The 26,274-nt window shown below is 35.4% G+C and overlaps 1 protein-coding gene across 5 annotated transcripts in view; it reads left to right on the forward strand.

Moving 5' to 3' along the window:
* LOC143238552 (myocyte-specific enhancer factor 2-like) overlaps positions 1 to 26,274 on the forward strand; it is a 166,558-nt gene that overhangs the window by 35,103 nt on the left and 105,181 nt on the right. For 2 of the 5 annotated variants that reach the window (XM_076478890.1, XM_076478892.1), the window contains exon 2: positions 10,666 to 10,867. The gene's annotated coding sequence lies outside the window, so the exon portion shown is untranslated. Of the gene's footprint in view, positions 1 to 10,323; positions 10,868 to 26,274 lie in introns of those variants that run through there. The other 3 variants (XM_076478894.1, XM_076478896.1, XM_076478891.1) reach the window with 2 other exon arrangements.

Consider the following 26,274-nt stretch of genomic DNA (forward strand, 5'->3'; position numbering starts at 1 on the left):
TGTCAATTCCCCGGTGAATGGGAAGACGTATTGAGTCATTTAAAAGGCTAAAAGCTCACTGATTTTTACCACCTACATTGAGGACCTAGTATGGTCTAATGATAAGCTTGCCGGATTAAGGATCTTCTGGTCCACGGTTTGCGTCCCGTTATTCTTCTGCAATCGCTCTCTGTAGTTTAAAGCTGTGGGCGCGTTATAAGGATGATGGTCATATCCTATTATTCGGTCATATAAAGGTTAACGGCGGGTGCTGTTAACTGGCAGCTTTCTTTCTAGGCTACTAATTTAAAGTTTGGGCCAGCTTGTGCAGATAGCTCTTGAGTAGCTTTGCGTGAACATTCGAAAAACAAATATTGTGGGTCCTAAAATACAGTTAGCATTTGTGTAGTTTGTATGTCTTCTGCTGCATATGCTAAAATAATAAACTCGTGTAACTTTTGGACGTTACTTATCTCGAGATACAGTTAATGGTTTTAGTCCACTAAATATATTATGTAAAAACTCGAAAATAGATTACTTTAATATGTTAATGACGTTTTCATGTTTTTAATATTATAATAGTTGTTTAGTAGCTATATCAGTTCGTTTTTAGACTTACAAAAGCTTTTACTGACGTGATTTTGGTCTGCTTATTAATAGGAAGGGTTGGTTTGGTTGCGTATGTTTAACATCTGAATAATTTTCTTTTTGTATAGATAGTAGCAGCGTGTGATAACGGTCGATTCATCTCAACGTTTCTGATAACTTCCATTTCCCGTCTTAAGGACTGTATCTATAGTATCTGTATGGTTTGTGAGAAATAGATGTTTATAGGTATTTTATTTATACGCTTTCGATACATGCTTCTTAGTTTAACCTGTAGATGGCGCTAGCTATTCCTCTTGTGCTTTAACGACAATACTGTCTCATCGAGCAACTTTTTTTTTTCAGGTTTACGTAATATATTGCTGTTTCGATTTGAATGTGTCTTCATTACATATTGATTTGGCTCTCTTATCAAGGGTCTTGATGACGCTACATTTGATACCAAGTGGATGGCAACGTGTAGAAGTTTTCTGCCCTTTTCTTCGGCACAGCATCCAAAAAACGAGATACAGCTGTTTTCTTTCAGTTCCACAGTGAGTTTTATATCACTATTAAAAGAGTTCAAGTGCAAGAGGAATGCCTGGGACATGACAAAAGCTCACAATGTGACCATATAGTAAACATATTGTCGACATATATGGATCGGTTGTGGTTGAAAGTACTAGGTTCTTAACAATTAAGGTAATTGTTAAGGTGGGAGGGGGGAATTGGTGAGCCCATTACTGGACCGTCTAGTTGTTAAAACAAAACCATTTTGGTGTTTGAAGTAGGTGATCTTTGCGCAGATAATGGCTAGCTCTTTAATTGTGTCGATGATGGGGTCGGAAAGAGAGAAAGGGGTCATTAAGTAAGTTCGTTCTAGTTAGTTGGAGAATTTCGTTGGGTGAGTGGAAAGTTGTAAAAGAGGTCAGAGATGTTTAAGCTTATAAAGGAGAAATATGAAAATTCAGGAGAGACTGGCAAAACACAAAGTGTTCTTTATGTGTTGAGTCGGATGGAGATGGATTAGGAATCAAATACCTGCACTCTGGTGGGAAAGTGAGTTGATCGCACCAATTATTAGGCGAGGAGAGAAATCAGGCTTGTGTATTTTTGGTTGATCATAGAATTGTGGAAATCAGTTACCAGTATCCTTTAGTTCTATGGCAATGTGTTGAGAAATAAGGACTTCTTTTGTGGTTTTGAGAAACCTCTTTGAATTTCCTCTTCTTGAGAATATATTGGCGTTTTGTATGTTAACCCATGTCTCAACATTGTTGCTTTCATTTTCACCAGGTAGTTTCATGATGTTTCTGTCCATGTTAACCCATGTTTCAACATTGTTGCTTTCATTTCCACCAGGTACTATCATGATGGGCCTGGCATGGCCTAGCGCGTTAAGGCGTGCGCTTCGTAATCTGAGGGTCGCGGGTTCGCGCCAGAGTCGCGCAAAACATGCTCGCCCTCCCAGCCGTGGGGGCGTTATAATGTGACGGTTAATCCCACTATTCGTTGGTAAAAGAGTAGCCCAAGAGTTGGCGGTGGGTGGTGATGACTAGCTGCCTTCCCTCTAGTCTTATACTGCTAAATTAGGGACGGCTAGCACAGATAGCCCTCGAGTAGCTTTGTGCGAAATTCCAAAACAAACAAACAAACAAACTATCATGATGTTTATGTCCTGTTTTGGGGTTATTAGTGGATTCCCTTTCTGCCATGCTGACGTTGAATTCAAGAGACTCAGCTGTCTGCAGTGTGAAAGAAGCGCTATGCCTAAATCTTAAACTGTTTTGCAATAGTTTTGGAATATTGCCCTGCTAACTCTAGGTTTACAGCAAGGTCCATATATGGTACTTTTGTTAGGAGGATGGCGAAATTAAAACTCAGGCTCGGTACTCTGGAATCTGTTTCTGATAAGAGTTTTCAAACGGATAATTTTGATCGAGTTTTTCAGACTTTCACTGTCAGATTCGTTTTGCCTTCTCGTGGAATGTAGTGAAAAATTTGTTTTGTTTTTGTAGATGTTCAGGAGGTCTAAGACTGTGATCACTGATGAAAATATATTTGTAGTTATTCATATTGTTTATTGGAAGTGGAATGCAAAATATACTTCTTTCTCTTCCTCTTGAATTTGTATACGGAGAACAAGTAACTTTTTACAGCTGTAGTGAAGGAGTTTCTTTTTTGGGAGGGGGGAGCTATTAGAAAATCTCGAGGATTTCAGTTTTACAAAAGAAGGAAATTTGCTGTTGCCTCTGCAGCAAAGAAGGATCTTAGTTTTTCAAGCTACTCAAGTCAGCTAATACTGTCATTTGTTAACAATTCTGTCGGTTGAAGAATCCCGTTGTAGAGTTTTAAAACGTAAGGACTGTTACCCCGAAGCGTTTTATACAGCAACTTTACTTTGTTCAGTCATTAATGTTTTTGTTGTTTTTGGTCTGTCTACCCATTTCCTGCGAGGTATTCATTTTAATTGTGTAATTAAAACTATTTTCCATGAAGCTTCGTGTTTGTCAGATTAAAAGCAATGCATATAAATGAAAGGAAATATGTGATTATATGTAACTGCAAGTTAATGGTGGAACACCATTAACATTTCTCTATTTGAAATTGATACTTTCAATGATAAGTAAAATCTCTGTATCTTTGTTTCAATCTTGAATAGACAATGTTTATATAGATGCAGATAAAAGTATAAAAAAGCGTCATATTTTATATACAATCTTTCTTAGCCAAAATTCATAAAAAGAGCAAAAAGAAAAAAGTACCCGGATTCATTTTCAGCTAGTTTTGAGTTACCAAAATTTATGAAGGTGCAAATAAAATGGCATAAGTTGTATTGTGTCTTTATTTCTAGTTCTTCTTGGCCAAAATTTACAAAATGTTTGTTTGAATTTCGCGCAAAGCTACAAGAGGGTTCAGTCATCGTCACACCGAATATGCTTGCCCCTTTTAACTGTGGGAGCGTTATAATGTGGTGGTCAATCCCACTATTTGTTGGTAAAACAGTAACCCAAGAGTTGGCGATAGGTAATGATGACTAGCTGCCTTCACTCTGCTAAATTAGGGACGACTACCGCAGATAGCCCTCGTGTAGCTTTGCGCGAAATTCAAAACAAACATAATCAAAATGTATATAGATCAAGATAAAAGAGAGTAAAAATATAGCATCATATCTTTATTTCTTTCCTTACTTAACTAGCAGTAAAATCCGGAGCAAAAAATGAAAGGTTTAGCTTTTTTTTTCATTTTTCAATGCCTATCATTTATGTATAGGTGAAGAAAAAGTGATGTGTTTTTAGTTGCAATGTTTCGTAGCGAAAGATAAAATGATTTCAGATTCTCCGGAAAAAAATAACTGGCAGTTCGAGGTTTGTTAAGCTGCATGACCTTGTGCAGGTCTGTGACTCTGGAGTAAAATTCTCGTCATTAGAGACCAGTAAAGCGGACAACAGAGTGGACATGTGAACTTCTGATGTCAACTTGATTCAGAATAACTGGATAGCCTTGAAAATGACAAGGAACCTTATGCTGAACCTTTGAGATTAATTCCAGACAGAAAGAGAGTGAAAGTCCTCCGTGAACTAGGTGCGACTTGATAAAAAGACTGAAATCTCTATCTTAATAACTAGTAGAACAAGGTGTTCAAGTAACTTGGGTTCGTTCAAAAAATTGGCCTCTATTTTCGAACTACATAAACGAAAAGACAAATTCCAGATTTATATCTATTCAAACAAATTTAATTCCAACAGTAGCAGCATCTGACATAAACGAAGCTGTGACCCTGTTTGCGTGACTACTGAGTTCAACAGTCCAACTTGAATTTAAGACGCGATTGGTACTCCTGATAGAAGCAGAGATGCCAACCATTACGATTTGAGCGTAATTATTACGAGTTTGGTGTATACATTACGACTATACGCTCTGACAGACAAATATTACGACTTGTTGCAACTCCCAAATTATTATATATTATATAGGTCTGTACAATAAAGTGATAAATTGTTCTCCCAGGGCTTGAAAGGGGTGAAAAGAAAACTTCTAGTGAGATACAAATAAATTTTGATAATAAATAAAAGACATAGTCCAAATGGCTACTTGCGATAATCATGTTTGTGCTTGAAATAAAAAAAAATATTTTTATCTCTCCGACGTCTCCCAATAGTTTGAGTGCGGTGCTTCTCCATACTGGGTTCGTGGGGGAACCCGTAGTTACGTCATCAGTGCTTGTCAGCCAAACAGCACTCGCGTAGTTGGGTATTTCTCGATTTATAAGCGGCATAGAAACACCAATGCGAACGTTCACAGAATGGAAAAAAAAAAAAATGCGCAGAGCAAGTTAGATAAGTTAACAGTTTTCTTGGACAACAAAATGAACTTGTTATTTTGTCGTTTTCTTCAGTCTGCAATTCCTCTATTTAAGCAAGCCAATTTGATATTGTAAAGAGAAGAACCATGCATACACATTATGCATAGAACTCTGATTACACAAGTTAAAAATATACTTGTCAGATACATCAAGCCAGAATATCTTGAAGGCAACATCACTGAACTTGACCACAACAATGAATCCTTACACAAATCTGATGAGGAAGTTTCTATTGGAAACGATTCCAAGGAATACATTGGTATATATGAAAAGGATCTGGACCTGATCAGCTTCTACACTAGTGTCAAGAAATACTATATTGCAGCTACAAATTACATGATGAAACATTTCCCTCTAAATGATGAACTTCTGATTCACGCAGAGGTTGCTGATCCAAAACTGAAAGTCAGCAAAGATTTCTCTTCTCTATGCTTCTTCACAGACAGGTATCCTGCCCTTATCAATACGCATAAGCACGACACTATTGACAAGTTGGAGGGTGATATTTGAACTATCAAATTGATACTTTCTCAGAAACTGTCCTTCAGTTGAATGTTGACAAGTTTTAGGTTCAGCTGTCTACAGTTAAGGATGGAAATGGCAACCAGAAGTATGACATTCTGTGTAGGGTTATGCTTGGAATTCTTACCATCTTCCATTCTAATGCTGGCAGTGAAAGGATATTTAGTTTAGTGACTAAAAACAAAAGCAAGTTCAGACCAAACTTGAGCACCTCAGTTTTGAGCAATATTATGACACACAAGATGTGTATGCAGTCAAATGGACAATGTTGTTATAACTCCAACCATCCAGAGACATTCTCATGAAAGCAAAGGCTGCAAAACTATTACAATAAGTGTCACAAGCATGATATAAACTAGTCCTTACACAGAGGTTTTTCTGCGTTCTGTTTGTGCATGTTCAATGTTGTTTTACCAGTATGTTTGTTACTCTGAACTAAATAAAAGACAATCACAAAATAAATTTTTTAAATTTATTTATTAAATACACAAAACACAGTCACAAATGAGCAATCTATAGCAGTAATAAATGATAATAGTTATAATAATAATAAACAGCTTAGAGACATTGGTCAGGCCTAGTAGCTGCAAATGATAAAGGGCTCTGTCTGCAATCATTACGCTCAGTCATTTGAAATAGTTGACATCTCTGTAGAAGGTGGTCAAGATACTTGTAAACTGAGTTAACTAAATAGCTGTTACGCAAACTAAATTTTGAATGAAAAATAAAAGACCACACGTGTTTTATATTTCTTATACATGAGTACGTTTTTAGTCTGTGTAAAATCGTGATAATTTGAATTAGAATAAAAACATAAGAATTTCCAAAATAAGTCATATGAAAATTCTAAATTATTTTTGAAACAAAAATACAAGAAAAATCATGCTTATAATTAAATATTATGAAACAAATTTTAATTAGAAAGAAACAGAAAAACAACACATAATGATTATGCGAAGTTATTTATAATTTTCGACCTGAACAGCACCTTGTGTAATACAGGGTGGCCCGTAAGTCCCTACCCATCCATATGTACGCATTACGCATGTATTATAAATTTGTTTCTTTTTTTTCGGAGAAATATGGCCGATGTAAGCCCATTTACACTTGAAAATGTCTCACAGAATATGGCGTCGCATAATATTATGCAGCTAGAATGAGGGAAAGCGCACAGATACACTGGATACATAAGATATATGGATGGGTAGGGACTTACGGGCCACCCTGTACATGGATTAAACAATCAAGTCACAATATCTAGGTTTCAGGTAAAGTCACCCCTGAATTAGAGCTAATGACCAGAGTGAGGCCAACCAGTTATAAGCGAATAGCTGGATTGACTGTCGCAACTATAACGACCTCAGAGTTTAAAGTGTGGAGTGCGTTGAACGTCACGTTGCAGATAGAACCTTTCGATCTGCAACCAGTATGTTAAAGACTTCATCTCGTCTGGATCAGTTTAAAGGATTATTTGTTGTTGTTATTTATTTGAACTTTCCATGATATGTTAATGAATATTTAGTTTTTGATGTATTGTAACTATTTCATAGCATACATTTTGTCCTGGAGTGAAATATTCCTTGAACCTAAGAAAGAAACAGGTTAAAGTACCATATTAAAGTACAAGGCTTTATTAACCCGTTGTTTTATTTTTACCTTAATACCTCCACATTAAAGTTACGTTAAAACAATGTGATTTGAATTTAATTTAGGATATTCTAACTGTGTATCAGTTTAACTGTTTGTATTCGTACGTCGAATTATTTAAAAACAACTTTACAGTTTGCCATGATTTACATTGATCTTAAGTCTCTAACAAATCTTGCAAGTTTGTGAGTATACGTTTCTACTGTGGCTGTTGAAGACACACATTTCATTTTTCATTCGTCAGATGGAATAAGATGTCTTTGAAAAAAATTATTTGATGGATACAAAGTTATTTCTAAAGTCAAAACAGGAAATAAATTTGGGCGTTTATGTAACAGCTTCGTATGTAGGCGACGTTAGGGTTTGCCATAACTCATTCTGTCGTTAAGCTTCCCCCCACATAAAGAAGTTTTGTTTTTGAGTAATTTATGAACACAATCCCTTTAATATGTTTTTCCTGATTTTCTTGTTTTTGCGTAAAACCGGTAGAAACATAAAGTTTAAGGCCACACATGTATTTCCTAAGATTGAAGGATGCTTCAAATTAGTATCATACTTTTATATATAGTGTAATAGGTTTTAACTATTAGGCATTTTTGGGACATTGAACTTTTTCCATAAATCTAAATTTTCCTTACATGTGATTTTTTTTCCTTAATTATTTGTCTTTGTTTTGTTTTTTAACGTTGGAAAAAGAGTAGCTCAAGAGTTGGCGGTGGGTGGTGATGACTAGTTGCTTCTTTTCTAGCCTTACACTGTTAAATTAGGGAAGGCTAGCAAAGATAGCCCTCGTGTAGCTTTGCGCTAAATTAAAAAAAAATGTTTTGACGCAAAATGTCTTACTTTACATTTCGACCACAATAGATCACTTCAGTAATCTGATGTCTCGAGGTTGGGCGATTGTTTTCAAGCATGAAGCTATATATATATATATATATAATGGACTACTGTATGAACAGCGTGGATAGAACCCCGAATTTTGCGTTGTAAGCCCTCAAGTCTATCACTGAATCACTAAGGTGCCAGTGTTAAAGAAATTTCTAAGTACATTTAATCTCATTTCTCTGTTCTGTTTAATCAAGTTTTGACCTGTCTAGATATCAGTCTATTTTTGTCTCACATTTTTAGTAACACTATTGGTAAAAAGAGAGAAAAAAAGAATAATGAGAAAGATTAACAAAATATGACAAAAAACGAATCGAACTAGAACTAAGGTACTACGTTAATAATCGTGGATGCTAATACATGAAACGTCGTTTCCCGCTACGATTCTGTGTGAGTAGTTAGTCACCGGGTAGCATTAAAAGAGATCCACAAATTACAAATGGTTAGTCGCGTATTGGTCTAATTTCATTGGTCTGTTATAGACATTACGTTTGAAGGTCTAACAGCATGGAAATTGTTGCATGAAGCAAATGTATTACGAAACCCGTCACTTCTTAATTAATATAAACTTATAGTTGCCAGGAAATGACAGTGTTGCTATTAGGGTTGCTACATTGAATATATGTTTTAGATATGTGCTCTTCGCTGTTTGTTTGAATTTAGACGTAATGGGCTACTTGTGCTCTTGTCCACCGCATCTATCTAAAACCAGTTTTAGCGTTATAAGACCTCATACCGAATCACTGAGCCAACTGGGAGGGAGGGAGGGGGACGGGGGTCTGCGCTCGTAGAGATAAATTTTAAGCTTCTTTCAGTATAAAACCATTGCTTTACGTTCAAAAGAGCTTAAGAAACATAAATACCTTAGTATTTTTACAGCTTAATACCAATGATAAATAACTATGAAAATTATATTTATAAAAGTCCCTCGGATGAGAATTTATTAATAGAACCGTAACCTTTAGGTTTTGGTAAAATCAGGTTATTACAGAGCACGAAACAGATTTGACGGTTCTCCAAAATCTCACTCTCCGGACAGCTCAAAACTTAGGTTAAAGTTGATAATGGTGTTAGATTCCCCTCGGTGAACTCAGCAGATAGCCCGATGTGGCTTTGCTGTAAGAAAACACACACATAATGCTGTTACAATAACTTTTATTTTTTTTATACATTAAGTGAATCTAAAAGGAAAGTTTTGAAATGTTATTATTTTTGGAAAAAGAAATTGATTTAATTTCTCAGACTCGCATTTATATGTTCAATGATAACTATACCACAGCATCCACATAGTTGTCGACATTTAGTAGTGGCTTGCTAACCCGTTTTAAAAGCTACCTATAATCTTCTTGCACCTCGAAAGTGAATATTACTCGGTAACTCGATCTGACAGTTACTATTATGTTACTTACCTAGACTATCCAAAAGTGTTTTGTGCGAACAACGTCTCGTCTTACAATTCAAAGCTACATCCTGAACTAAATAAAATTCCCCAAGTCATGTGACTTAGTAACAGTCTCTAGTCGTCATAGCAACTGCTATTTACATGGCTCTCTGTCGAGACATCTTGATATTAATTTGAAGAAACTTTTTTTTTAAAGCTTAAGAAAATCAAAAGTTGTGGATTTTGGTAAAGTGCAGCACGTGAAATTATGGTGACCATTTTATGAGTCTGGCGTCGTATTATACGAACAAACATAAAAGCAATATTGTGTATACACTTATACACTTTGGCTCATGCTGTTGAAAACTGATGTAGTATATATATATATCCTTTAATTATGTTTTCTAATTAGGAGCAGTGATTGATACGTCCTCCAAGTGGCCGCTCAAGAAAACTGGCGCATAAAAATAAAATACGTATAGTGCATGCTAACATTGTATCTGATAAAAATTACATGACCATTCCACCTATTTCTTCTAACATTGTAACTTTTATCAGATACAATGTTAGCATGCACGGTAATTTCTTTCTCAAGGTCCGATCTTTAGAATAAACTTTACCCTAACTTACTGCTACTAAGAAGAAATATTAGATAATATGTGTGTTTTCTTATAGCAAAGCCACATCGGGCTATCTGCTGAGCCCACCGAGGGGAATCGAACCTCTGATTTTAGTGTTGTAAATCCGTAGACATACTAGCGGGGGATATTAGATGATATGGAGCAGGTTTCGGAAAAGAAATGTTTTATCTTATGAAAGCGATCTGGTTTCTTGTATTTGTTCTATTGATCCTCTATGGTTCTACTAGTTCTTTCTACCCCTCTGTAAACAAGGGTGTGAGAGGTGTTCTCCAGGACATATGCAGGGGGAGGCAAGGGAGACCAGACTCCTTGAAAAATGAGAAACTTGTTTATTCATTCAGTGTATATATATATAAATATATAAACATACCTTTATATATGTATATATCCTTGCTTTAGACCTTGCTCCCTCTCCATGGACGCTTATATACTTTCAAATAAATAAAAATTATTAGTTGCATGCAAAACATTCACGGTAATGTTTTTCAGTAATTATTTGAAAGCACAATAAATGTATATTAACTAGTTTCCTGTAAAATATGTAATATATCAACATTTATTTTAATGTATCCATTCTTTTTTATTAGTTGTAGTGTGAAAAATTTTTACTGTTAATAAATAGGCAGCAATAAATAACTCGTCCAAAACAATTTTTCTAGCTGGTTTCATCGTTTACCACTAGAGGGCTCGTAGAATGTAGTTTCAACCTTCTATTGGTCCAGTGTAGAGCTTTGATGTTTAGACTTCGCTGTTGCAGGTAACCTAAGAAACGGAAGGAACCAACTTGGCTGGCTCTTCAGAATTTGAAGATCGACCTTTTTCTTCCTGGAAGCATCTTGTGCTTGAATTTAAAACTATTAAGTAAGTTTGTTTGTTTTCATCAATTCTCGTTGAATGCACGACCTCTTGCAAACACACTGTCAAAATTAAGTTAGATCAAAATTAATATTTAATTACTAGAACCGTTACCTAGTACGAAAAAAAAAAGTCATTTTATTGGTATAAAATTATACCAAATATAATTAATATATAAATTATATGTGTGTTATTAAGAAATGTTGCAACACTGAAACTATAAGTTTAACAAAATAAGTTCCTTTGGAAATTGGATAAAATACTGTTTAACATTTGATGCTCTACCCCATTCGGTGGCTCAGCAACGAGTCTGAGGATGTTAAACGCTAGAAGTAGAGTTTCGATACCCGTGGTGGACAGAGCAGACTGTGTAGTTTTATATTACTAACAAGTAGTAAATTATTTACTGCAGAAGGTCCATTGTTGGATTATGACATAATGTACCATACCATATTCTTAACGTTCTTTGCAAGAGGTTTATTCAAGTGTGTAAAAGTGGGCTGAATTTTCATGCTATTTAAAGCCTCGTAGAATGTAGATATATGCGTATTTATATTGCCCATTTTCGTGTGAAAAAGTTTACCATGTTCCTTATAAAGAACAATAATTTCTAGTAATTAACACTAAAACTGTAAATACGGAATATAATTTATTCACAATCTCTTTTTTTTCCCACATACCCGTCAACAACAGTGTATTTTAACTAGCATTTATGTTCCATAGCTTAGTTTACCCATCCTCACTTAAGTTGGGCATGACTTTACTTTCCATATCCATTGCGCTCCGTGTGGATTATTGGTTAGCATGCTGGAATTGTAGATTCGATTATTCATAGTTCGACTCTCGTTGCTGTAAAAACGCATTACGAATTTTGGGGCATTGGATGTGCTTTAATAGTGACGGTCAAATCTTATTATTTGGTGAGGTAAGAATTACCCAAGAGTTGGCGTTGGGCGATGAGAACCAGCCGCCTACCCTTTAGTCTTACCATTTCTGTAATTTTGCGTGAAACTGAGAAACTAACACATATCTCCAAACCACAGTATTATACTCGTTCATCGTGTCTAATAAATTTGATGTTGAACAGTTTTAGAACGTATTAATAATAAATTACTTAAGCTCCGTTTCTTTTTAAGTGTGAAACATATCTGTTCATATTGGATGACAGATGTCACTCTATTAATAAACTGAGAAATGCCATTTTTCTTTGTTGAACTAAGCTGATGACAAAGAGTGCTTTCTAATTGAATAATACTTCCCAGCCTGTGATACATGGAGATCTTTCTGAGGAGGTATGCGAGAACCTTTGAAAAACATTAAAAACAAGGTGACGTACCTACCCTTTGTCCAGGCTGTGTGTAGATGCTATAATATATAACACAGAAATCCTAAGTTGCACACAGTTTATTTGTAACATAACATTTTATTATGGTGTTAATTAATACGTCATCAAAAATTTTTTATATAAACTTTAATAATTCAATATGTATATACTTTAAACATAGTATATATTGTGGTCCATTATTGGTCCATTTTGGCTGTTCCATCGTCTCAACGAAATTAAAACTATTAATAAATAAATTAAAAAAAAATCAAGCCAGTTATTATCGTTCATATATTTATCAAGCTTATTCATAAACTGACTTAAATTTACTCTTTCCGTAACATCCGAAGGCAACCCATTCCAAAGGCCAACCATTCTGTTAGAAAAAATAAAACTGTTTTAGCCAAAAATGATTCCTACTCTGTCAAAATGTATCCTTGTGTCCTCTAGTCTTATATTCCCACTGTTAAGTATGAAAAAATGATACATCAACACTATCTATTCCGTTTACAATCTTAAACACTTCTTCCTTTCTTTTAAGAGAAAATATTTGAGAGAATTCAACTTCTCCTCTTGTGGCAACCCCGTCATCCCAGGCATCATTTTAGTAACCCTTCTCTGAACCCTTTCCAACAGTTCAGTGTCTTTACTGAAGTAGGAAGTCCAAGACTGGACACAATATTCCAGATGTGGCCTAAACACTGACCTTTATAATGAAATTATAACCTCTTTAGATTTGTATTCATTATTTCAGTAGATAAAACCTAAAATCTTCCTTACCCTACCACGAACAACAGCACACTTGTTGGATGGCTTAAGAGACTGATCATCTATTGCACCAAACAAAACTCGTCTATTTCACGACACTGTTAAGGTTATTCCCATCGAAATTATAAATATAATTTAAATTATGGTAACACACATGCATTTGACTGGGCATGCGCCATAACAAGGTTGGGAACCATTGTAATAGAAGTGTATGAATTTCTCTCTGTTTTCCTTTTTTGCCTTTTTTTTTGCGGTATTATATTAGGTTGAGGAATAATTCGTGAGCGTTTTTAAATAATTTCATTCAAGCATTACATGCAAGACAATACAATACTTCAATGCATGAACACATTACACCCAAAACATTTATTATGATACTTTATTTCATGTAATACCTAGGTATATAGTATGCATTGTTGTAAACGAAATTGCAAGAAATTAAATGCGAAAAGCAGATGGTGTCGAAAATGCTCGATTTTGTCCACTTGACATTTCATTTAATGAGCTGAAAATGAAAGCAAAAATTAAAGACATATCAAAATCAAACACACCATCTATTAGAGCAAAAAAATATCTACCAAATGACATGAAATATTTTGCGAAAGCGTTTCATTTATGAATATATTTTTTAACTTGAAAAAACGCTCACGAATTATTCCTCAACCCAATAAATAGAAGAAAATAAGATAAAAATTAACTTTTTTGTTAGCTGCTTTTATTAAGTGCGGATCAAAATAATTTAAACATAAGCTACACTTTAAAAATATACGTTGAAAGTGAGTTTTTAAGTTACACTTTAAAGTAAATTGATAATAGAGTACGTTTTTAGTTTAATTCTCTCTTTGTGTTTTAGTAAAGATTAAAAATATTGTTGTCATATGAAACCAAAAAAATGGGTTAAAATTAAATATGATAAAAATTATCGTTAATGTTTGTTGCTTTTTTACTATAAGAAAATGTTAATATATTTACATAATTTTCATGATTCACCATAATTAATGTTTCTCTTACAATTAAAAGCTATCAGAAACAACAAAATTTATTTATTATGAGGTCAGTGGTAAGGTTAAGGACTGCCAACGCTAAAATCCAGGGTTTGATTCCTCGCGATGACAGAGCTTAGATGATTTATTGTGTGGCTAAGAGCTAAAACAAACTTTTTTATGAGCTTATGCCCCCCATTCCCACTGAATTAGACAATTAACTAGACGGTTGTATTTGTAATAACTGGATTCTAGAAATGTTTCTTAGTTTAAGTGTTGGCCTAGATATAAGAATATCCAGGATACTGGACACAGTCGGATATCATACAAGGTTAAAGAATGCTTCAGAGTTAGATGCTATAAAACACACACACAAAATAGCCACAAAATTGTTGTTTCCATAGTAACCAGAGTAATAAAAGATTTAATAAGCTTGAGTGAGAGCCATATCCAGGCTTCTTATAAGATTATTTTATCGTATCGGTTCATTTATTTCTTTAGGCACAGATCAATGTGTGCTTGGAATACTCAAGGACTCAGTCATTCAAACGGTATTCATACTTTTGACAGCAAGTATGTGGGCTGAATTTAAATGATCGCTAGGTAACTTTTACAGTGACAGCCTGTTAATATTGTGTTGAATATTTAAAGTGTGCAATATTTCAGCGATGTCAAGAAAGGTTAGACACTGAAAACACTGCACAAGTGTATGTGTGGGTGTATATATATATATATTTGCATATTTTATAAAATGTTTTTAAACACATAATAAAAAAATGTAATACTGTCAAGGCATTCAGTATTTGTAGGCTCATTTCTTGTTATTTTTTAAGGAAAGGTTAGTCAGGATGCGAAATGTTATTGGGAGTTTTATTTTTGGCCAAAAGATAACAAACAAAATCGATCTCCGCCCCCTATAAAAATTGTTTCAAACAAGGAATACTGAGATGACGGTTGTTGTGTGTTTTTACCTCATATTTTGGTACTTTTTTTCATCAAAAGTAAAGAATAAAAAGATGGATTTCAACCCAGATGGTTGGGGCGCTCGATTCGTAATCTGGGGGTCACACCAAACATGCTTGCATTTTCAGACATGGGGGCGTCATAATGTTACTGACAACCCCACTATTTGTTGGTAAAAGAGTAGTCTAAGAGTTGGAGGTGAGTAGTGATAACTAGTTGACTTCCCTCTAGTCTCACACTGATAAATTACTGACTACTAGCGCAGATAGCCCTCGTGTAGTCTTGCGCGAAATTTACAGTAAACCAAACAACATGATAAGGATCTGGCAAAACTTGGTTTTTCGAACGTTCTACTTACAATCTACGGATCGAGGGTTCAGATCCCTTTGAGTCGTTGGGACGTTATAAGTGACGGTCAATTCCCAGTATTTGATTAGAATAGCCCAAGAGTTAGCGGTAAGCAGTGTTGGTCAACTACCTGTTACTTCAAAATTAGGAACATAGATTACGTCGAGTAATTTTACGCGAAATTCATTAAACAAATTAACATATGCTAAGTACCGTAAACTTTCTTTTTTTATGATTCGTATTGAATTACCATTGTAATACGAATGTAATATTAGTAATTGGAAACGTATTATTTATATCATGTACAAAATGAGTACTGTCTAGGAACACCAATATCGAACTGTATCAGCTCTTATTAAGCGGTATTAGAAAATGCCATGCTTGAGATACAATTGAGATAATTGGGAAATATACTACAGTCTTCTAGATTTCTGTAAGTGGACCTAACTTAGGAGCAAATTTTTAGTTTTTTATGAGGTTTTTACTGTATATTTTAATAAAAGAGTAGATACTCTTCAACAAATGTTACTTTAATTTGCAAATTAATTGAGAAATTTAAAACGCAGCTACTAGTGGATCTCGACTCCGAGATAAGCGTGTTTTTCTTTGCGAATGATATTCATTCATTACTTATTGTTCAACCTGGAATCATTAGTTTAATGCTGATCTCCAGAAGAAGAGTGTTCATATATAGACGTCAAAAACCTTAATATTTGTTTTTTGTGAGATGACAAAGGCCCCATAAAGTTATCAATCATCCGAGTCAACACAGGGGTATATTATTGAACAACGTTGAATCAGAAAAGTAGTACAAAATTCAGATTATTGGGCCTGGCCTGGTTTGGCGTATTGGTTTGTTTCGAATTAAGTACAAAGCTACACAATTGGCTATTTGTGCTCTGCCCACCTCAGGTATCGAAATCCGATTTTTAGCGGCGTGAGTTCACAGACATACCGCGAGGCCACTGGGGAGCTGGCCCTATTGGATAACGTGCCGGATTGTCAATTATCTAAAGGCCCATCTCTTCTATCTCATGTTACCGCAAAATTGCGCTGTTCATTTTAGGAGCATGAATGTATTAAACGAATTATCATAAGTTGCCCTTGTTCAGTTAACTTAGCCCAAAAACTCATTGTGGATGTCATCGACAAGTTACAATCTCTTAAGTTTGTCGGTTCAAGATTATAGAGTGCTATCCAGATATTCGTTGTATAGCTTTGCACGAACATCCAAAACAAACAAAAACTTCAGATTCAGAAGTTTAATTTTAAAAAATCTCTTTAGAGGAGAAAGACAGAATAAAGTTTACGAGGCAGTCGGTAATGACTGTTATTTGATTTTTCTTGAGTTATGAAGAAAGCAGAGTAAGGTCAAATATTTGTAAATCCTATGGAAAATTACTGAGGAAAATATAAAGTCGTCGATCGTAAAAGAAACTCCGCACAAGTTCAAAACTAGTAGCTAGATATGTTAATGAATTTCCAGTATAGTCCAGTTGCAAAGTCCCAGTTTAGAAGTCAGCTTGGAATTGTTGCCCAGCAAATGTGTTTCGTATAAATTGGGTATGCTGATTATAAATTTGGATAACACACTTCGGCGTCTTTGAGCGTTTTGTGATGTTCAAGATGGCGACAAAGATGGCTGCTGGAACACATCTTTACCCTTATCTCAGTTTCTAAGAGAGAGAGAGAGAGTAAAAAATGCTTTCCGTATATACTTAGATTTTCAATATCTACGATTTCAACCTTACATTTCTGAATGCTTCCTTTTCGATCAATTGTTAATCTAACATGGCGACCAAAATGGCGGAGACAGCTAGTTATATCATTACGGTAGCTTTAAATAGACATATCGCTATGGTCTTGTTATATGTTTTGAAGTTGTCAGGGATTAAGTTCATTCCGTGACAGTGAAATACAGATAAGATAGATTTGCACCTACTATGCCATCAAGCTTCACGCACATGCACATCTTGTTTGATTTGATTCCAAATGTCGAATGATACGTTTGTATTTAAAAAGATTCTGATAACCGAGGCAGAAATTAAGCATATAATTATTAAAACTGCGGTTATAAATGAATGTGCAGTCATGTGGTTAATACGATGGCCATCCAATGACATAGTGCAAGACTTTCGATGGTTTTACTGCATACTTTTTATCAAAGTTATTGCAATATGACGTGTATCTTATGTTTGACCGCTATTATGATTTTAGCATTAAGGACCCTAGAAGGCAATGTCACGTAGAGTCCCAAGCCAGCAAATGTAATGTATATGCGGTTCAGTTCTCTGCTTCCATGTCAGGAAGTCGTGTTCAGTGCTACTAACAATACGATACAACCATTGTACATAGTTTGCCAACTTCTAATGAGACGAGTAGGAGAACTACAGATCAGGATCACAGGCTGGTTGTTATTGGATCAAATGGCACTCCAGAAGATCATTTTGTATGAAGAAGCAGACGTCGGAATGATACGATTGTGGAGGTGACCATGGAAGGTGTAAGTTGTATAACCAATTTTGGAAGATACGGATGTATTTGTGTAGCTGCTGTTCTACCACTATCAAATAGACAATGTACTCTTCTCATAGAAGAGACCTATATACAGCGTATAGTCATTGACATATGGTTTGTTTCACTTAAGTACCCATAAATTGTGAAGTATCTTTTAGCAGCTATGCTGTTTCTAGATGCAATTCAGTCATATGCATGTGGGGTATAGGAAAATCGATTGCTGTTAAAATGCTGTCATTAGGCTACAGACGTAATATATGTGTCATCCTATCGTCTATGTGAACGATGACCTCCGAGAAGTCACTCCTTTTATAGCTGCATGGTATGGAAGAAATCCCACTTGCGCAAAAGATGTCGAATAATTGCTGTGATATCTAGTTAATGAAATCTTCTATATATAAAAGTCAAGGATAATCCAAAATCAAAGTCATTTACCCTCCACCAGAATCGTTTGTAGAGAATGTTAAGCAAACAGATTTTCAAACCTGAGTTAGGGTGGCAGCAACGGACGAAGATCTTCCACATATCGAGTTTGGATGGGCGCGTGGTGAGGTGACAAAGACTCTATTATATTTTCTGTTTACAAGTCAGTAGTGTCACTCGAGGTACTTCAAATGATTTGCTGTGTGTATGCAAGTGAACGACTATGTTCGACATTCAAGTGTTGCTGTGTAGCACTCCAGTTTTCATGTAGCATATTATGCAAGCGTGATAAACCAACTAGCAACTGCTATAACAAATAGACTAAAGCAATGGAGAACCGAACTAACGAGAGTGAATAGGAACCTGTCAATGACGAAACTATGATATGATAGATTTCTCTCATTTACTTTCTACTATTTACAGTTTTTTAGTTTTGTATTCGTTTTAATTTAGTGTGAAACATGTACGTTACGGTATATTTTACGAGTTTCGTAGTTAGTGTAATTTAACTTTTATTTTACTTCTAACAGATAACAAGATTGATGCAACGTTGGCTACATTTTTTCTGAAACAATTTGGTAACAAACTGTTTAAGAGAGGACAGTGGTACAGCAGTAAGTCTACGAATTTGCAATGCTAAAATCAGAGGTTCGATTCCCCTCAGTGGACTCAGCAGATAGCCCAATGTGGCTTTGCTATAAGAAAACACACACAAAGACACTGATCAATGCATGTATTATAGGTTGGTTTAGCGTCTTTTGTATAAATACGTATGTAGATGTATAAAGTAGTTGGTTATTACAAATAAATGCTTGCTTATTTCCAGCTTTGAAAAGGTTAACACTAACATTCAACATTATACTCCGGTAACATAAATATGGGATGATGTTAGTTCAGGTATGCAGGTGTTTGTAGCTTGATAATATATTGGGTTTAAATCCATCTTAATCATATTTCTATGTTGCTCTCACCCCTTAAAACTTCAGAACAGATTCTAATATAACAGTGATATGCATCTTTTAAACTACGTTAGTGATATAATCTGTTTTTTATGCCATCTTGACAGTCATTTTTCATTAAGAATCGATGAAGCAGCAATAAAAAATGGAAGAGTAAAATCATTGTGCTATCTTTCATAGAAACTGAGATATGAGCAAAGATTTGTTTCGGCAGCCATCTTGGCCGCCATCATGAATATCTAAAAACGATCAAGAATGTCTAAGTGGAATTATGCAGATTCTGAATTAGTACATCTCAAATCATTGAAAAATATTTGATGGACGCTAATTTTAGATTCGACCCCCTATGACTCATTGAGTTAATATATTTATTTCAGTTCCAGCTAATATTTCTTCCTTTGTATATAACTGAAACGTTTGGCTTCTTATTTAAATTTTATTGTTGAATTTCCTATCCATTTGGCTCAGAGGTATATAAACTTCAGATCTTAAAACGCTTTAATTTGGGTTTCGTTCCTTGCGATGGATACAGAACATATAGTGCATTGTGCAACTTTGCGCTTTAGCAAAGCAAACGACATATAGAACTGTTCAATATTTGTTGTTGTTATTAAGGGAAATAAAACGGTAAATTTATTATTTTATTTAAAAAATATTTTATTTCAACTAGCTTGTTTGAAGTTAGCACAAAGCCACACAAGGGTTCCGTTTACCACAGGTATTGAAAACCGGTTTCTAAAGTTGTAAGTCTGCAGACTTATCGCTGTGATTAATGGGTCTGGATAGTTATTCTTGAATAGAAACTCAAAACTTCAAAATAATGGAAATAAACGTTAAATTCATTTTATAATTCCAACAAGACGAAGTTTTAGCGTCTGTTTTCGTGCAAGATATTTTTGACTTTTGATAACATAAAACGAAATGCTTTCATGATACATGAAAAGTCCCGCGTATCTATCGATACGGATAACACAGCCATCTGGAGACATTCTTGTGAAATTGTAATAACGAACTTTGGTATACATCAAACTGAAGAAAGAGTTTTGTAAAAATTATTTCCTCGTATACATGAAAAACTTTCAAAGGGGGGGGGAGAGAACTCTGAAACCCAGTTCTTGCTGTTCTTACGTATACTGTTTTGAACGTTCACAAGTAGACCAGAACTAAGCTATCAACAAGTTTAATACTCTTAAAATCATTTTTCAGTTGTCGATGCAAAGTAAATCTACAAAAGCAATTAAATCTCAGACGACCATACTTAAAACTCGTTTAATTGTAGTAAAATTTTAAATAATTTAAATCGACGATCATTATGGTGTCTGAATTCCTTTCATTCTTACATAGTTTAGCTATCTAACATGTTTTATTTTACTCACTTGTTCAATATTCTGTATGATTTGAGGCAGCCTTTCACTCGCGACCTGTGATTATGTGTTAGTGATGTGTCATTCACTGAATACTGGAGTTTAACGATAATATTTTGATTCACTGAAGAAACTGTTTCGAATGGGCAATATTTTTGGACGGAATTTAAGTAGAATAATTTATTTAGGAAAAAAAAGTATTTTTGACTTTATCTGAGTCTGCCCTGTTTGGGAAGGCCCTTTTAAGTTTCTGCACTTTGCTTACCGATGCCAGGCATGGCCAGGTGGGTTAAGGCATTCGACTCGTAATCTGAGGGTCGCGAGTTCGAATCCCCGTCGCACCAAACATGCTCGCCCTTTTAGCCGTTGGGACGTTATGACGGGACGGTCAATCCCACTATTCGTTGGTAAAAGAGTAGTCCAAGAATTGGCGGTGGTTTGTGATGACTAGCTGCCTTCCCTCGAGTCTTTCACTGCAAAATTAGGGACGGCTAGCACAGATAGCCGTTGTGTATCTTTGCGTGAAATTCAAAACAAACAATCAGTAGTACTTAACCTAAAATGGATTAGCTGTGTATGAAAACACTTGTGAAAGTTAGTTCTTAAATTAAGATTAAATTTACGCCTGAGGGGAAAAATTAAATCACCCATAGTTAATTTGTGTTACTTTGAGAAGAATGGGCTAGTTAAGACTGCATGAAATGTACAGAAAAAAATCTTACTTATATTTAAGTGTATCGTAGGAAGAGATATAAACAATTCTGACAATGCTATAAAAATGACGAAAATAATAGAAACTTTGTCTTATGTTTATAGCCTTTCTATATTGCGTTTCCTTTCAAACATATATAAGTTTATAACAGATATTTTTCCATGACATTATGTAACGTACATTTCGTTTCGTGGTAAGGTGAGGCAATGAAACCTAGTTAAAACAAGATATTTTAACCATAACTGACAATATGTACCCGTCTCCACAGAAAAAAAAAAAAAAAAACGTGTAAATGCGGCTTTAGCACTTTTCGTGGAAATAATAGTACTCGAAACTGACAACTATGGAGCTACAGCAGCTCCATCTGGAGAACTTCTACAAAAACAAAATTATCTTTTCCTAGTGTGCATCATTTTATTTATCATCTTGATGTAGCTCGAAAGTTCAATGTCAGATATCTTTAACCTTTGATATTTTGCCACTTTTAAAACGGAAATTTATGGCTTTCAAAGGGGAGAGAAGTGATTCCCTAATTGGAAACAAATGTTTGCTTGTTCAACATGATGAGACTACCATCTCTGAGTTTCACCTACCGAACTTCTTCCACAAAGATTGTTTTTGTTTTTTTGTAATTTTGCGCAAACTTACACGAGGATTATCTGCGCTAGCCGCCCCTGTTTTAGCGGTGTAAGATTAGAGGGAAGGCAACTAGTTATCACCACCCACCGCCAACTCTTGGGCTACTCTTTTACCAACAAATAGTGGGATTGACCGTCACATTATAACGCCCCCATGGCTGAAAGGGCGAGCATGTTTGATGCAACGGGAATTCGAACCTGCGACTCTCAAATTACGAGTCGAACGCCTTAACCCACCTGGCCATGCCGGGCCTCTCCACAAAGATGAATGGGTTATCATTAATAAAGATAATAAAAAGCTTCAAAGTACAACAAATAAAACAACTAAAAGTTGAAGGACAATCGAACGAAAGTGAAGTTGGTTAAACCCAGTAACAAAATTTTCACACGGTAATTTTTCGACGCAGTTTTCTGTTGTCTTAATGGAAAAAAATGTAAACTATTCTAATTGTGTAACATGAGTTCAAAAAATTCGTTTTATACACGTAATTTTATACTACTTATTTAGTTATACAGAAGAACTGAAATATATAGGAGTGCAGAACGTGTCTTACTGAGCCTTATGTTTATTAATTTTACTGAAACAGTAGCTTAAAAAACAAAACAATGATAATTTAATTAGTTGTTAGCCAGTCATAGTAGTGATGGTGTATATAATATACTTATAAATAATTGCGTGCAAATATCTTATCAGTTGGAATAATTATACATGCTTACGAGTTCTACACACGTAAAGAAAGGTAGCGATAAAACTTGGAGGTATTGGTGCTAGACCGAAATTTTTACCTAATATCGATAGGCTGTCGCAAGAAATCGACTTAATGTAATTGATTTTTACGTTACAGTATAGGTAGATAATAGGCATTGTATTAGACTAAGAAAAATGCTTTGTTATCGGATTTTTTAATATCGTTTATTTGGCGACATTCGGCAGTTGCTTTTTGTCAGGCCTGAAGACTATTGGTTATACATAAAGTACTTCTAATAACCTGTTTCGAGAGTAAAACAGCTCCTGATGAGAGAATTTGAGGTAATTAATTTAAAGCTGTAAGGTATGAGAAAAATAACAGTATGTAACTTATTCCATACACGCAGATCACTGCAATGAAATTATTTCGTGGAAGAGCTGCGACGAACCAAGCGTGGCTCAATGGTTAATGTGCTGGACTGTAGTTTTCCCCGTTACACCAACATGCTCGTCCTTTCAGCCGTTGGGGCGTTATAATGAACGATCAATCGCACCGTTCGTTGGTAAAAGAGTAGCCCAAGAGTTGGCGGTGGGTGGTGACGACTAGCTGCTCATCCATTGCCAGATATAATAAATTTTAAACCCTTAACCTGAGGCTCGGCATGGCCAGGTGGTTAGGCGCTCTACTCATACTCCGAGGGTCGAGGGTTAGAATCCCTGTCACACCAAACATCCTTGCTCTTTCAGCCGTGATCGCGTTATAATGTGACGGTCAATCCCACTATTTATTGGTAAAAAGTAGCCCAAGAGTTGGCGGTGGGTAATTATGTCTAGCTGCTTTCCATCTAGTCTTACAATGTTAAATTAGGGACGGCTAGCACAGATAGCCATCGTGTAGCTTTGCGCGAAAAAAAACAAAAAACAAAACAAAACTGTAGCTCTGTTCGTTCGCGTTCGGTAACAAAAAATATCTCTTTTTGCACTTGATGGGAGTCGTGGGCGTGTTATAAAGGTGACAGGGACAAATTACACCATTTGACCAGACATTAGGCCTAAGAATTAGTGGTGGATGTTGTTTACTAGCTGTTTTCCCTCTAGTATAGTCGTTCAAAATTAGGGACGGCTAGTGCAGATAGTTTTTGAGTAGCTTTGCACGAATATCTAAAAACAAACACCAATAATTGTAGCGTTCTTGTCTTTCGATGCGTAAATCTGTTGAATCATTGTAGGCGAAAGTGACAGTCGAAGTGATGTAGGTAACATTCTGAAAATGCGTTAAGTTACGCCTCTTTTTCTTATAATTGCTATACGTGACAGGTTAATAACTGACCAAAAATAACTGTAAACTCTACAAAATTAAACATCTCCACCTTTTTAACGAAATTTTAAACACATAAAATGTACGAGGAAAAGTGAAAGTTCTTATGTCCCTCTAACCTGGATCTGGGAGTAGATTAGTGGAAAGAAAGAAGAAAAAAGACTATAAGACCGAAGTGGTCTTAGAGGAAAATAAGAAAAATTATTCGTTGTTACAGAGATAACCAGAAGCTTTTGTATTTCGCGCAAATCTACACGAGGGCTATCTGCGCTAGCCGTCCCTAATTTAGCAGTGTAAAACTAGAGGGAAGGCAACTAGTCATCACTATCCACCGCCAACGCTTGGGTTACTCTTTTACCAACGAATAGCGGGATTGACCGTCACATTATAACGCCCCTTCGGCTGAAAGGGCGAGCATGTTTGGTGCGACGGGGATTCGAACGCGCAACCCTCAGATTACGAGTCAAAAGCCTTAACCACCTGGCCATGCCGGGCCTGGCCAAAAGCCTCTAATAATCTATCGAGACACTGGTAGAAACGTATTGGTTTTGACACTCGCACTTGACTTATTTAATTTGTGACATTGTGTAATCAAGGCCCGGCATGGCCTAGCTCGTGAGGCGTGCGACTCGTAATCAGTCGTAGGTACGTTATAATGTGACGGTCAATCCCACTATTCGTTGGTAAAAGAGTAGCCCAAGAGTTGGCGGTGGGTGATGATGACTAGCTGCCTTCCCTCTAGTCTTACACTGCTAAATTAGGGACGGCTAGCACAGATAGCCCTCGAGTAGCTTTGTGCGAAATTCCAAAACAAACAAACAAACAAACATTGTGTAATCACCTTGTCTGTCTTATTTTTCGTTTTCATGTATATTATAATTGATATTAAGGACATTCTCGAACATTTTTTCATTACGGTTAACAATATAGCGACAGCCTATACCTAACTCCGAATAAAACAAACTTTGGAAGCGTCCACTAATTTTTATAATTCTTTAGTTCCTTCAAGGTCAGTGTGATTAAATGAAGAATTTTCTCTGTTATTATTTCTTAATCGCATTGAAGTTAATCGTTAGTATTTTTTTTTTTTCTTATTTTGGAGCAGATTTGATGTTGACCGACGCGACTGCTAAGAGGTTAAAGCTAGTTTGAATGTCGGCTAGAGAAAGTAGAGCGACACTGGTAGTCTGGAACTTTTACGGCGAAACGACATCGTAACCTTGAAACGCGCTTCATGGTGAAACAGTTTGACTGAACATTGTATGTCAGAGATCACAAACATAGCGCAAAATGAAATAGAATTTCCATGTTATTGTTTTGTATTACCTTCACAAAGGAAATGCTTAGTATAAATGCATTTTAGCGCTCTGTTTAAACCTCTTCTGCAAGTTACTGCTCAAATCTACGTTTTTCTTTAGAATATAGGCCCCCGATGAAATAAATTCAGTTAATGGGCTCCGTATTTAATGTAATGTGTATGTGTACGTAAACAAGGCATAGTGGAATTTTTAAGAGCATCTTATAAGTAACTTAATAAGTGAAATCCAATATCAAGAAAAGCTGGTGTGTTCACTAGTAGCTCAGCCGTAAACTAAATGGAGGAACTAAGCATCTTTGAGTTTAACATGTAATGGAAAAAAAAAAAAAAGGATATATATATATTTCGTGTATTCATCTGGTTTTGAGAACCTAATAGGACGATTATTTTTTAGGATTATTATTTATGTAAGCACTTCTTATTATGCTGTAGGATACGGTTTTACAGTCTTTAGTGGTATACGTATATTTCTAAACACTTGTTATACATTTAGAAACGGGTTTTTACAGTAGCCAATCTCTTCTAATCATTAAAAATCGAAGTTCTAAAGAACAGAATTCTTCATATCTTGTAAATCGTAATTTTTGGATGTTTAACAATAATATAGTACGTATTAATAGACAATCATATTTATATGATTATTTCATTGCACTGCCGTGCTAATTATTAGATTTGAGGGTTATATTTGTTTAAAAATAACTCCACGTGTTGTGTACTTGATGATGGATGACATTTCTTGAGGCAGAGTTTGGTGCATAACGGTTATCCTGAATTATGACGTGACCTAGAAAGTTATTCATTTATGTCCGTACTGTAAACCTGTACAAAAAGACATGCACATTTTGGTAGGTCAGAAGTTTATGTGAAAAAAAAAAGAAGCCTTGTACACTAATTATTAAGAAAACAACACAATATTACAGTTTGTAATTGATATTTCTTATTAAGTTTTCCGAAAAGAAAACAACAACATGTGTAAAATATGTGTAAGTTTCAGTACGAACAACTAAAGTTATCGCATGTTGTTACTATGTGGCAGTTTGTGACAGCGGTTGCGATGGGTAAAACGACCCCCTAGAGAGATGAAGGCAGA

Source organism: Tachypleus tridentatus, chromosome 13, assembly GCF_004210375.1.
Source record: "Tachypleus tridentatus isolate NWPU-2018 chromosome 13, ASM421037v1, whole genome shotgun sequence".
Taxonomy (NCBI): domain Eukaryota; kingdom Metazoa; phylum Arthropoda; class Merostomata; order Xiphosura; family Limulidae; genus Tachypleus; species Tachypleus tridentatus.